Source organism: Lithobates pipiens, unplaced genomic scaffold, assembly GCF_037356315.1.
Source record: "Lithobates pipiens isolate NorthernLeopardFrog02 unplaced genomic scaffold, aLitPip1_a1.2 Scaffold_13, whole genome shotgun sequence".
NCBI lineage: Eukaryota > Metazoa > Chordata > Amphibia > Anura > Ranidae > Lithobates > Lithobates pipiens.
The window spans coordinates 69434278-69448717 of NW_027507718.1; positions in this window are offsets into that span (position 1 = coordinate 69434278).

Below are 14440 nucleotides of genomic sequence, written 5' to 3' on the forward strand. Positions count from 1 at the left end.
CTCTGAGTCTGGAGTCAATGAGGATGGCAAACGAGATCAAGCTCTACAGCTCAGGGGGTATATCTTGAGCTGCTATCTCATCCTTGATGGAATCCGAGAGACCATGAGAAAAAGCAGCCACGAGGGCCTCATTGTTCCAAGCAATCTCTGCTGCCAGAGTACAGAATTCAATGGTGTAGTCAGCAACAGTTCTCGTACTCTGATGGACATGAGGCACTTGGCAGCAGAAGTGGAGCGTGCAGGAACGTCAAATACCCTTTTTAAAGGAGGCCACAAACTCAGGGTAACTCATGACAACAGATTTTTGCGTCTCCCATAGAGGGTTAGCCCAGGCCAAGGCTCTCTCAGAAAGCAAAGATATCACAAAACCTACTTTGCTTCTGTCCGTGGGAAACGCCTGGGGCAGCATCTCAAAGTATATCTGAACCTGATTGAGAAACCCTCTGCATTGAACTAGATCGCCCCCAAATCGATGGGGAAGCGGAGCGGAACAAGACATACCTCTTATTGAGGTAATACTCAAGGCGGGTGCCTGCACAGAGACTGGCGCAGCAGCAGGGACGGCCTACGACTCAGGTTGTACCGGAGCAGCCACAGTAGGGGATTCCAGGTGAGCCGTGGGACTCAGGAGCGTTTGTAATGCTAAGGCAAACTGATCCATGCGGCGATCTTGCTCATCAAATCTGGAAAAAATATTACCAACAAGTGGATTGACTGTATCTTCTGAATTCATGGGCTTCGTCTACTGTCAGAAACCATGAATCAGACCGAGACAGATGTACAATTAAATCACACTTGTTATTAATAAAAAATAAAAAGGTAAATAGAGTAAGTGTAGTCAAAGCATAGCCATAGTCCAGTAACCAGATCGAGTAGTGAGGGTAATCATCCAGGTCAGAAGTCAGGGATCCAAGTGGAGCAACAATAAACAGGATAAGGAGCCAGAAGGGATGTCAGCAAGCCAGTCTTTATGCAGGAGATGGTTTCTTGTGATGTGACCAAGGCGAAGGCAGAGATGAAGTGAGCTGGACAGTTTTAAGTAGGCAGGTCAGACGAGCAAAATCAGGAACAGCTGGGTAACTGTGGAGAGAGATGAGAGCTGGCAATTAGCCAACAGCTGAGCAGCCAGCCCAGAGAAGGAAGGGCTAAGCCAGCCCTGACAGACAGCTCGGCTGAACTCCGGTGCCCCTGCACCTCTGGCCAAATGCAGTATTGCACACCACATTAGCTTTAATTCTGCTTGTTTTGAGAGACAACACTCATGAGTCAGGATTAAAAAAAAAGTTGCTTTCAGATGCTCATTTACCACGTTACTCGTTAACCAAGGTTCCACTGTATTGATCTCTAGTTGATTACTTGAATATATACTATTACTGTTTGTTATTCTTCCACAGAAATATTGCAGTAAAGATAATTTCTGTGTTTTATCATAAAGTGTGTGTTTCTCATTGGTTATTGCACTTACTACAGTATTGCCAGGTGTGCCAGAGGGGCCTGAAGCTGTTATTAGGGTTGGGAGGCAGAGTAAGGGACTGAACAAACTTAAGCAGTTCTTTCAGGGGTATTACTAGATTTATATTGTAAAAGATAATGTTACACCAAGTAAATTGATACCCAACATGTCTTGCTTCAAAATTGGAATGGCGACACACTTTAACCCTTAAAGGAGTTGTAAAGGCAGAAGTTTTTTTTTTTTATCTTAATGCATTCTATGCATTAAGATAAAAAACCTTCTGTGTGTAGCAGCACCCCTCAATTACCTACCCGAGCTCCTTCTCTCTCCATTGATGTCCACAATCCCCTCAGCCATCCAGGACACTCCTCCTTAATGGCTGAGACAGAGTAGTGGCGCCATTGGCTTTTACAGTCAGCCAATCAGGGGAGAGAGGGCACTGGGCTCTGACGCGGCTTGGATGCCCCCCGTAGCAAGCGGCTGGCTTAAGGGGCACGCAAAGGAGGGAGGGGCTAAGAGCAGCAAAGCCGGACCCAAGAAGAGGAGGATCTGTGCTGCTCTGTGAAAAACCAACTGCCCAGAGGAGGTAAGTATAACATGCTTGTTATTTTTTTAAAAACAAGCCTTTACAATCACTTTAAAAATCTCCACCTTTAAAAATTTCTAAAGGTTACCAGTTTTGAGTAACAGAGGAAGTATTTTCCTAGAATTATTGCTCTCACTCTAACGATTGCATTGATACCTCACATGTTTAGTTTGAACACCATTTACATATGCAGACACGACTCACCTATGCGTTTGCTTCTGCGGGCGAGCACAGAGGGACAAGCACTTTTAATTTTTTTTTTTTTTTTTACACTGTCCCTTTAAAAATCACTTGGATCACTTTTATTCCTATTACAAGGAATGTAAACATCCCTTGTAATAGAAGAAAAAAAAAACATGACAGGACCTCTTTAATGTGAGATCTTGGGCCAAAAAGACCTCAGATCTCACATTTACACTTAAATGCAATAACATTTTTTTTAAAAGTATATATTTTTTTTACTGTGCAGGAGGCACACAACACCCACTTTAACTGCTGCAGATGCCTGTATTACAGGAACAGAACACAAGCAATAAGGGGTATCTTTGGGTGTATACTGTGCAGGAGGCACACAACACCCACTCTAACTTCTGCAGATGCCTGTATTACAGAAACAGAACACCAGCAATAAAGGGTATTTTCAGGTGTATACTGTGCAGGAGGCATGCAACACCCACTCTAACTTCTGCACTGCAGATGCCTGTATTACAGAAACAGAACACCAGTAATAAAGGGTAGCTTTAGGTGTATACTGTGCAGGAGGCACTCAACACTCACTGAACAAGTGTTAGGTTCCCAAGCAGTAAAGACACTGTCCCTGCCTATTGCCTATCATGCTCTTTCCCTGACCGTCGAAACACACTACACAGCCTTATATAGTGTGGGGCGTGTACTAAACCCCCTGAGCTATAATTGGCCACAGGCATCCTGCCTGTGGCCAATTATGGCTCTCCTCGCTGCCGGCGATGTGATTGGCCAAGCATGCGGGGTCGCAGTGCATGCTTCGCCAATCATGATGGCGCAGTGCATTGTGGGCCACACAAATTTGGTGCGAATGGTCCACAAAGTTCTTAATTCGCCGAACAGGCGAACGGCCCGTGTTGGAGTCGAACATGCGTTCGAGTCGAACACTGAGCTCATCCCTAGTCTTGGGATATTGCACCTATATCCTGTTCCCATTTTAGTTTCACTGAGTCTAATTTCTCATCCCCATTAACCTCTCTATTTATTTGTCTATATATTTCTGAAATTAGGCCTTTGGTAGTGCCCGTTTGGAGTATAGATTGTACTAGGGGGAATTCTCTCCATTCTAGAGGCTGATTCCTAAATTGGGTTTCTAAAGCATGAGTTATCTGCAGGTAAGTATAATATGTACTCTGAGGAATATTAAATTCTCTTTTCAGCTCGGTCATTTTTTTAAGGGTTGGCTTGTCTCCCTTTCCATATCAGTTCCCTAAAAAGGCTCTCTATTTTATTGAACCATTTTCTAGATATCCACACCGGGGCATTGTGTAATACATACATCAATTGGGGTAGCCAGATAATTTTTATCAGGCTACATCTACCTGCCACCAATAGTGGCAGGCATTTCCAGATATCATTTTTTTTTTAAATGTAACCAGAGGTGGGACAAGATTCTTATTTATAAATTGGTTAGGGTCTTTTGTTATAACTATCCCCAGATACTTTAGAGTATCTACAACTGCCAGTTGGGGTTTCTCTAATTTTATTTCTTCCCTAATTATATCTATAGGAAAAAGCTCAGACTCCCCCCAGTTTATTTCCAGTCCTGTAAAACTGCCAAATGTCTCCAGTATGCTCATTGCCCCTGCCAATGAATGACCCTTATCCGCCAGGAAGAGCAGGATATCATCCGCATATAATGCTATTCGTTCTTCTCCCGACTTCCTAAGAAAGCCTGTTATTTGTGGGCTCTTCCTAATAGATATAGCCAAGGGTTCCATTACAAGGGCAAAGAGCAGTGGAGACAGTGGGCACCCCTGTCTTGTTCCCCTCTCCAATTCTATCCTATCTGATAATTCATTATTAATTTTTAATCTTGCGGTGGGCCTGTCATAGAGCATTTTGATCCATCCAATCAGCGTGGTGCCAAATCCAAATTTCTCCAACACCTGCCAAAGATATCCCCACTCTACAGTGTCAAAGGCTTTAGTCACATCCAGTGACAATATAGCTCTTGATCCCTCATTTTCTATACATGTTTGTAGATTTAGGAAGGTTCTTCTAATATTTGTACTCGTGGATCTATTAGATATGGATCCCACCTGGTCAAGATGGATCAACCTAGGAATAAGTCAGTTTAACCTAGCTGCAAGCACTTTAGCTAGAATTTTTGCATATATTTTTGCACATAAGAGGGAAATCGGCCTATAAGCAGCAACATCCAGTGGGTCCTTCCCTTCTTTATGAATCACAATAGTTGCCTCCAGCATTGATGTAGGCAGATGTCCCACCTCAACTGCTCCCTTTAACGTTTTTAATAATTCTGGCAACCGAATATTTCCATAATACTTGTAGGTTTCAACTGGCAGTCCATCTGGGCCAGGAGATTTTTGATTCACCATAACAGAAACTTCCAGTTGAAGTTCCACAATTGTTTTTGGAGTTTCTAATTTATCTCTCTCCTCTTGCGAAATTGCTGGTATTACCAGATTCCCCAAAAAACCCTCCATTGTACCCACTCCTCCTTTTTTTTTCCCAAGCTGAATACGAGTTTTTATAGTATTCTTTAAAATTGTTCACTATTTTTTTTCAGCCACGTGAGTATGCTCTGCACCTTTTACCAAGCAACCCCCAGCGTGTATAATATACAGTCTACTCGATAACACGCCAGGTGAAAAGGCTCAGTAATCAAGAACTCCACTATTTTTACACAAATAAAAATCAGCTTCGCTGAGGCTTTTCTGAGGCAACATTCAATAGTAATAGTAATAGTAATAGAGTATCTTTACTCAAGCACAGCCCATATGCTATTCAACGATCAGCAGTCAGCAGTTCCATAATTAGTTCCGTATTCAATATGCACATGCAGCCGTTTTTTTTTTTTCATTTTTGTTTGGCAAAGGTGAGGTTAAGTTCGCTTATAACTATCACAGAAACTATCACAGAAAACAGTCACTCCTTAGCCAGTCTCAGTGGAAGTATTCTTACCGGTACCAGCACCATGGGGTTGTGGGGGGCACTTCTCTTCTTTTGTGTAGTTCTGTTGTGCTGCAACTAACACACGGCTGTCCAGCGTGGCTCAGGCCCCTCAGTCATCCGCCGGCGTGGTTCAGGCTTCCACAGATTTCAGTGGGGGAAAGTAAAGCTATGATGCAGGGTGGCTGTTAGGCGGGGGTGCTGTATCAGCTCCTGCCATCACTGTATCACTCCATGAGCGCTGAGCCCAGCCTCCGTACCTGCTGCCTCTACCTCTCTCTCTCCGGGCACCATCCTCACTAGATATTCGGCAGGCACAGCAGAGGGAGGGGGAGCTCGCACAGCGTCTAAACCACTCTCACTCCATACCACTGCACGTCTCCCTCACACTCACTACAAGTCCGACCATTCCTACCTCACCACTAAACCTTAAGTACTCTAAGTTATAGATTTCATTTATTTTATTGCACCAATTCTTCACTGTGGGCCTTTCAGATTCTTGCCAGTATCTAGGTATTTGGCTTTTGGCGGCATTTAAAAGCTGAGGGACCAAACTTTTCATATATTGCTTGGTTGGCATTCTAACCCCGTAGAAGTGGAACAGACACCCCCACGGAGGATCTGGGGAGTTCTATATTCGTTATCTCTTTAGTTATTTGCCTAACCTCTCCCCAGTATTTTTTAATTTTGGGGCATGTCTGCCATTAATGAGCCATAGTCCCAATTTCTTTGCACCCCTGCCAATATAGCTGCGATGTCTCCCTTTGACAGTTGTGGGCCTTATTGGGGGTTATATACCATCTGGCCGCACACTTATAGTTCAATTCTATCATATTGCTATCTACCGACGTAGAGTGTACCCTCCTCAATAGTTGTCTAATCTCGAAATCATTCACCCATGTTCCCAATTCCTTTTCACAGTTCCCGATAAATGGCAGTATCTCCAGCACCTTTATGTCTGTCAGTATTTTGTATATCCTGGAGATCGCCCTCTTCCTTCCTGTATCCACACATAGTTTCTCCAGGGGAAGTAGGTTCTCTGCCATTCTAATAGGCTGGGGCAATGTCTCAATGAAGTGTTTAAGCTGGGTATACCGCCACCTATCTAACACCATCAGGTCACTTTAATATTTTAGTTCCTGATACGTGCAAATTTTACCTTGCGCCATTACATTTTTCAGTTGTGCATTCTCTTGTATAATCCCGTTTCCAAATATTTTCTCTATCCCCAGTGTGAAGTGTATTTTGTGTTTTTTAGTGGTGTCAAGGGTGAATTGTATCCCCATTTTTCTCTTTTGTGTATCTTATCACAAAAGAGAAAATTGTCAATGTCAATGCATTTACTGTGATACTGTACATTTCTTTACTTAAATCTCTGTATTGTACAGGTATCCATATTATTTTCCCCAATGTGAATTTGCTATTAGTGCTTTCCATTTTTACCCATCTCTTTTCTTATTATTTTTTGCCCATTCTATCACTTGTGAGAGGAGTATAGCATTATAATAGTTTTTAATCTCCGTGCACCCATTCCCCCTTGTGCCCTTTCCTTTGTCAGCAGTGTCAACTAATACCCAAATAAACCTAAGAAACAAGGTTTGTAACGTTTTAAAAAATGCCTGTGGGGGGGAGATTGGGAGCATTTGCATTTTGTACATAATCTTAGGTAAGATTACCATTTTAAAGATGTTAACTCTCCCCATCCATCGGAATTCTCGTCGGAAAAAGCTCTGATGGTTTTCTCGACGGAATTCCGACGGACTTCGGCTCAAGCTGTCTTGCCTACACATCAAATTCCGATCGTTTATAACGTGGTGACGTACAACACGTATGATGGGACTATAAAAAGGAAGTTCAATAGCCAGTAGCCAATAGCTTCTGTCTCGTAGTTGAATCTGAGCATACGTGATTTTTGGCGTGTCGGAATTGCATACACACGATCAGAATTACAGATAGAAAGTTTTTCCATCTGGAAAATTGAGAACATGCTAACAATTTTTGGCTGGTGGAAATTCGGATAGCTAAATTCCGTTGGGGCATACACAGGGTCGCATTTTCCGATGAAAAGCTCTCGTCGGTCTTTTTCTGGCCAGAATTCCGATCGTGTGTATGTGGCATCAGTGGATGTTGTTATCTTAACTCCTAGGTACTTCAGTTCTTTTTCCCCCAGACAAATGGAAAGGGAGTCCTTTTGGTAAGAGTGCTCCTCTAGTTTTGGTGCGTTTGTTTAGGGTTTCTAACTTAGATGGGTTAATTTTAAAGATGGATATCTCTCCATATACTTTTAGGGATTTCATTCGATTTTGAAGGGTTATCCTGGGGCTAATTATGAAGAATAGGATATTGGGGGTTATTTACAAAAGGCAAATCCACTTTGCACTACAAGTGCCCTGCAAGTGCATTTTGAAGTGCAGTCGTTGTAGATCTGAGGGGAAGATCTGAAATAAGGGGAAGCTCTGCTGATTTTATCATCCAATCATGTGCAAGCTAAAATGCTGTTTTTTATTTTCCTTGCATGACCATTTCAGATCTACAGCGACTGCAATTTCAGTGCACTTTCAGTGCACTTTCAAGTGCAAAGTGGATTTGCCTTTCGTAAATAACTCCCATTGTCTGCATAAGCCGCTAGCTTGTGATCTTCTTCCCCTACCTTAATCCCCCTAATGTCTGGGTTCCGCCTTATCCCCTCCAAGAGGGGTTTCAGCGCCAACATGAACAGCAGGGGGGACAAGGGACTCCCCTGTCTTGTACCATTATACATTTCGAATGGCCCTGAGACAGCCTCACTTTAATCCAGTTGGTAATTTTTTATCCTAATCCCATTGCCTCTAGTTTGCTGTGCATAAAGGCCCAGTCTGCTCTGCCAAACATTTTTTCGGCATCGATTGAAAGAACAGCCCTGGGGCCCTACTTTCTTTCATTTTCTGCACTGCCAGGAGCGTTCTAATTCTATTATCTCTCCCTGCCCTACCTGGAATGAAACTTACCTGGTCTGCATGGACCAGGTCATTTGTTACTGTTTTCATTCTCCCTGCGAGTACCTTTGCAAATACGGTAACTTTGTGTCAGTATTTAAAAGTGAGATAGGTCTATAGCTGGAACAGAGTGTATTGTCTTTACCTTCCTTCGGGATGATGGTAATAGCGGCCTAAAGCACCTCCTTCGGCTTCCCCAATTTAGCCCCAATCCCATTCATACAGGAGCACAGTTTAGGAATTAAGATGTCTTTAACCACTTAATAACCGGCCTATAGCCAAATGACGGCTACAGGTCGGTTTGTTATCTCTGGGAGGCCGTCATATGATGTCCTCCCGGAGAATCGTTCCTGCGCGCCCCCTCGGGCGCGCACACCAGAACATCCGTGCTCGCCGGGTTCACGGGACCCGGCGCAACACGGATCGCGGTAAAGGGCCAATAGCAGCGGTCCTTTACCACGTGATCGCTCCGTCCAATGACGGAGCGATCACAAAATGTAAACAAAAACGTCATGGGGTCATGTAAAGTTCATCTCTCTCCTCTCCTCACACCGATGCAGCGTGAGAGGAGAGGAGAGCTATCGGGTGAAGCGTGAGTGTTTAAAACAGTGCCCAGCAGTGCTACAACAGTGCCCAGCAGTGCCACAACAGTGATCAGCAGTGCCACAACAGTGCCATCTGTCACCTCTGTGCCATCTGTCACCTCTGTGCCACCCCTGTGCCACCAGATCCACACCAGATCCACACCAGTGCCACTACAGTGCACACCAGTGCCACACCAGTGCCACCTGTGCCCATCAGTGCCACCTGTGCCCATCAGTGCCACATCAGTGTCGCCTGTGCCCCACCAGTGCCGCCTGTGCCCCACCAGTGCCCCACCAGTGCCGCCTGTGCCCGCCAGTGCCGCCTGTGCCCGCCAGTGCCATCTGTGTGCTAGTCAGTGCCACCAGAGCCACACCAGTGCAACCAAAGCCACTATAGTGACACCAGTGCCATCTGTGTGCCCACCAGTGCCATCTGTGTGCCCACCAGTGCCATCTGTGTGCTAATCAGTGCCACCAGAGCCACACCAGTGCAACCAAAGCCACTATAGTGCCCAGTGCCGCCTGTGTCCACCAGTGCCCCCTGTGCCCACCAGTGCCACCTGTGCCCACCAGTGCCACCTGTGCCCACCAGTGCAGCCTCACCAGCCACCAGTATGGCAAAAAAATATTTACTAGCGAGGAGGCCTACCAGCTTCTAAGTATAACCGATGAGAGCAGCGCGGAGCTCTCTGATTCTCTGTCCGATTCGGATTCTGCCTATGAACCCGTTACAAGCAGCAGGTCTGATACTGAATCAGAAGAGGAATATGTGCCCGTGAAAAGAATGCGTTCTGGTGTGGAGCAGCAGCCTACTACCAGCAGCGCAGAGCCGTCCACCTCGAGAGCAGTGCCGTCCACCTCCAGAGCAGTGCCGTCCACCTCGAGAGCAGTGCCGTCCACCTCGAGAGCAGTGCCGTCCACCTCGAGAGCAGTGCCGTCCACCCCGAGAGTAGTGCCGTCCACCCCGAGAGCAGTGCCGTCCACCTCGAGAGCAGTCCCGAGAGCAGTGCCGTCCACCTCGAATAGGGGCCATGCCAGCCTTCCCTATGCCCTTCAACACCCCCTGTGGCTGCCCTCTAATTCCGGAGAAGCAAATATCCCCCCTTCACTGCCCAGCCAGGTGTCCAGGTGAACACCGATGATTTTTCAATGCTAGATTTTTTTCATGTGGCTTTCACCGAAGACTTACTATCGTCCATTGTGGCCCAGTGCAACCTCTACGCACAGCAGCACATAGTAAGCAACCCTGGCTCTAGTTATGCCCGTCCCTTTCAGTGGAGAGAACTAACTGTAGAGGAATTCAAAATTTTCTTAGGCCTAACTTTTTCTATGGGACTTTAAAAAACAATTGTACTCCTATTGGTCTACCAAACCTGTCCACCACATGCCACTCTTCTCATCCCTTATGCCAAGATCACGATACCTAATGATTATGCGGTTCCTCCACTACAATGACAACACCCAGTGCCTTCCCCGAAATGACCCAGCTTTTGACAAACTATTTAAAATTCGGCCACTCCTAAATTATTTCTCTGAAAAATGTCCCCAATTATATACCCCCGAACAGAATATTTCCGTGGATGAGTCCCTTGTAAAATGCTCAGGCAGGCTTGGCATCAAACAGTTTATCCCCAGCAAAAGGGCCCGATATGGGGTTAAAATGTACAAACTTTGTGACCGAGCCACGGGATACATCTACTCCTTCCTTGTGTACGAAGGGAAGGACTCCCAACTGCACCCCCCTGAATGCCCAGAGTACATTGGAGCCAGCGGAAGAGGGGTCTGGCAGCTTGTCTATCCACTCCTTGGAAAGGGATACCATCTTTATGTGGATAATTTTTATACGAGCTTGCCCCTCTTCCGCAATCTTCACCGGAGAGACACCCCAGCATGTGGTACAGTGAGAGCCAATAGAAAGGGCTTCCCGCAAAAACTCGTCAATGAAAGGCTACAACGAGGGGAGACGGCATCTTTGCGGAACCAGGAGCTATTGGCTGTCAAGTGGAGGGACAAACGAAACGTCCACATGCTGACGACAATCCATAATGACACCTACATAGAAGTCTCCAGAAGAAACGGCCCAATCCAGAAACCAGCCTGCATCTATGATTACAATTTGTTTATGGGAGGAGTGGGCTTTAACGATCAGATGATTGAACCATACCTTCCCACAAGAAAATCCCGCCACTGGTATAAAAAAGTGTCCATTTATCTTTTCAGTTTGGCCATGTATAACACTTATGTTCTTTACCAAAAATCTACAGAGAACCCCGTAACCTAGTTGTACTACCAAGAAGAAGTTATTTCCGCCCTTTTGTACCCTGAAGGCCCACCAGAAACTATTCGCTCTGATTGTGTGAGCAGACTCCACGAGCACCACTTTCCTGACAAAATCCCCCCCCATGAAACAGGCTGCAGACGTCAGAAAAAATGCCGGGTGTGCTCCAGAGGAGGAATTAGAAGAGACACCACATTTTATTGTCCCGATTGTCCTTCCCAACCAGGCCTTTGTATAGGTGAATGCTTCCGCCGTTACCATACTTCTCTACATTATTAGGGAAGTATGGTAAACGTAATTCTCATTTCCTGTCATTTTCCTCCACACCCCTTATGCCACTGCACTGAACTGTACATACCTCTGCCTTCTCCGGAACCGACCCTGGCCTGTTATACGACCAAGCTTCTGCCTAACGCTAAACGTACCTCTGCCTTCTCCGGAACCGACCCTGGCCTGTTATACGACCAAGCTTTTGCCTAACGCTAAACAGACCTCTGCCTTCTCCGGAACTGACCCTGGCCTGTTATACGACCAAGCTTTTGCCTAACGCTAAACATACCTCTGCCTTCTCCGGAACTGACCCTGGCCTGTTATACGACCACGCTTCTGCCTAACGCTAAACTGTACCTGCCTCTGCCTTCTCTGGAACTGACCATGGACTGTTTGACCACGTTTTTTGCCTGCCTCTTGGATTGATCTTTTACCCTGCTATGCTAGTGGGAACAAAAGGGGTCTCACATATGTGAGGGGCTCCAGAATAGTTTTTCTGGATGAAGAAAACTAATTTTTTAGTTTTCTTATTCCCGAATTAGGGACTGGAGACTCAGAGGCTTCAAAGAGATTTGGGCGGGAGAAGCCTCTACCCCTTTCCCCATTATTTCATAGCCTGCTACTTGGACCATGTTCCTGCTTACTACCAGGATGGACAATATTCCTGCCTGCTGCCTGGACAATTCCATTCACTGTCGCTAACCACGTCCCTGCCTGCTGCCTGGATCAGGGCTCTCCTGTGAACAATTGGACTACTAAAACCACAGGTAATTTTTTGTTTACCCCTTACTTGGTATGTACGTGCTATGTTAGAAATATGAAGGGCCTTCAAAAATGTGATAGATTGTAAGGAAATTGGATGCGCAAGTTATGTTCCTAGAACACCTGATGATGCTTCTAAGATGTTGGGCCTCTATGTGGCCAGGCTGTGTAAAAGTCTCACACATGTGGTATCGCCATACTCAGGAGGAGTAGCAGAATATATTTTGGGGTGTAATTTTTGCTACGTACATGCTATGTGTTGGAAATATCTTATAAATGGACAACTTTTTGTAAAAAAAATGCATTTTCATTTTTTTTCCACATTTTCCAAAAACTTTGGGAAAAAAATGAACCATTCAAAGGACTCATTATGCCTCATAGATTATACGTTGGGGTGTTTGCTTTCCAAAATGGGGTCACTTTGTGGGCGTTTCCATTGTCCTGGTGCTCCAGGCCCTTCAAAAGTGTAATAGGTGGTTGAGAGATTAGATGGGTAATTTATGCTCCTAGAACGCCTGAAGTTGCTACTTCAATGTTGGGCCTGTGTATGTGGCCAGGCTGTATAAAAGTCTCACACATGTGGTATCGCCATACTCAGGAGGAGTAGCAGAATATATTTTGGGGTGTCATTTTTGCTATGTACATGCTATGTGTTGGAAATATCTTATAAATGGACAACTTTTTGTAAAAAAAATGCATTTTCATTTTTTTTCCACATTTTCCAAAAACTTTGGGAAAAAAATGAACCATTCAAAGGACTCATTATGCCTCATAGATTATACGTTGGGGTGTTTGCTTTCCAAAATGGGGTCACTTTGTGGGCGTTTCCATTGTCCTGGTGCTCCAGGGCCTTCAAAAGTGTAATAGGTCGTTGAGAGATTAGATGGGTAATTTATGCTCCTAGAACGCCTGAAGTTGCTACTTCAATGTTGGGCCTGTGTATGTGGCCAGGCTGTGTAAAAGTCTCACACATGTGGTATCGCCATACTCAGGAGGAGTAGCAGAATATATTTTTGGGTGTCATTTTTGCTATGTACATGCTATGTGTTGGAAATATCTTATAAATGGACAACTTTTTGTAAGAAAATGCATTTTCATTTTTTTTCCACATTTTCCAAAAACTTTGGGAAAAAAATGAACCATTCAAAGGACTCATTATGCCTCATAGATTATACGTTGGGGTGTTTGCTTTCCAAAATGGGGTCACTTTGTGGGCGTTTCCATTGTCCTGGTGCTCCAGGGCCTTCAAAAGTGTAATAGGTGGTTGAGAGATTAGATGGGTAATTTATGCTCCTCGAACGCCTGAAGTTGCTACTTCAATGTTGGGTGTGTGTATGTGGCCAGGCTGTGTAAAAGTCTCACACATGTGGTATTGCCGTACTCAGGAGGAGCAGCAGAATTTATTTTGGGGTTTCATTTGTTGAATGTACATGCTGTGTGAGAGAAATAACCTGTTATAATGACAATTTGGTGTGAAAAAAAATTTAATTTAAAAAAATCTTCATTTTGCAAAGAATTGTGGGAAAAAATGACAAGTTCAAAAAACTAACTGTGCCATGTACTAAATACCTTGGAATGTCTACTTTCCAAAATGGGGTCATTTGGGGGGTTTTTGTACTTTACTGGCTTGTTAGGGTCTCAAGAAATGAGATAGGCTGTCAGTACATCAGGTGTGATCAAATTGATACATTTTCAGCGATTGGCACCATAGCTTGTACACCCTATAACTTTCACAGAGAATAAAAAATTTCCACTAATTTGGGTTATTTTTACTAAAGATATTTAGCAGTATACATTTTTGGCCAAATTTATGAAGAAAAATTACTTATTTACAAAAAAAATTAATAGAAATGAAGAAAAAAGCATTTTTTTACAAAATTTTCGGTATTTTTTCATTTATAGCACAAAAAATAAAAAACCCAGAGGCGATCAAATACCACCAAAAGAAAGCTCTATTTGTGTGAAAAAAAGGACGAAAATTTCATATGGGTACAGTGTTGCATGACTGAGTAACTGTCATTCAAATTGTGAGAGCACCGAAAGCTGAAAATTGGTCTGGTTATTAAGGGTGTTTAAGTGCCCAGTTGTCAAGTGGTTAAATTTCTTATAATAAAGTGTCGTCAGTCCGTCTGGTCCAGGGCTTTTCCCTCCTGGTGAATCTTTTAGAAATTTTTTATCTTTTCTTCTGTTATGGGGACCTCTAAGTAACTAAGTTTAATTTGTTTGATGCAATAAATTTTTTAAGTTGTTCCTCAGTGCTATTCCAATCCCCTGTGCCTGAGACATACTATCCATCTTTGGCTCTATACATAGGTCAAAATCCCCTGCCATAATAGCCCCTCCTTTGTTAAATCCCATAAACTCCGCTATGGC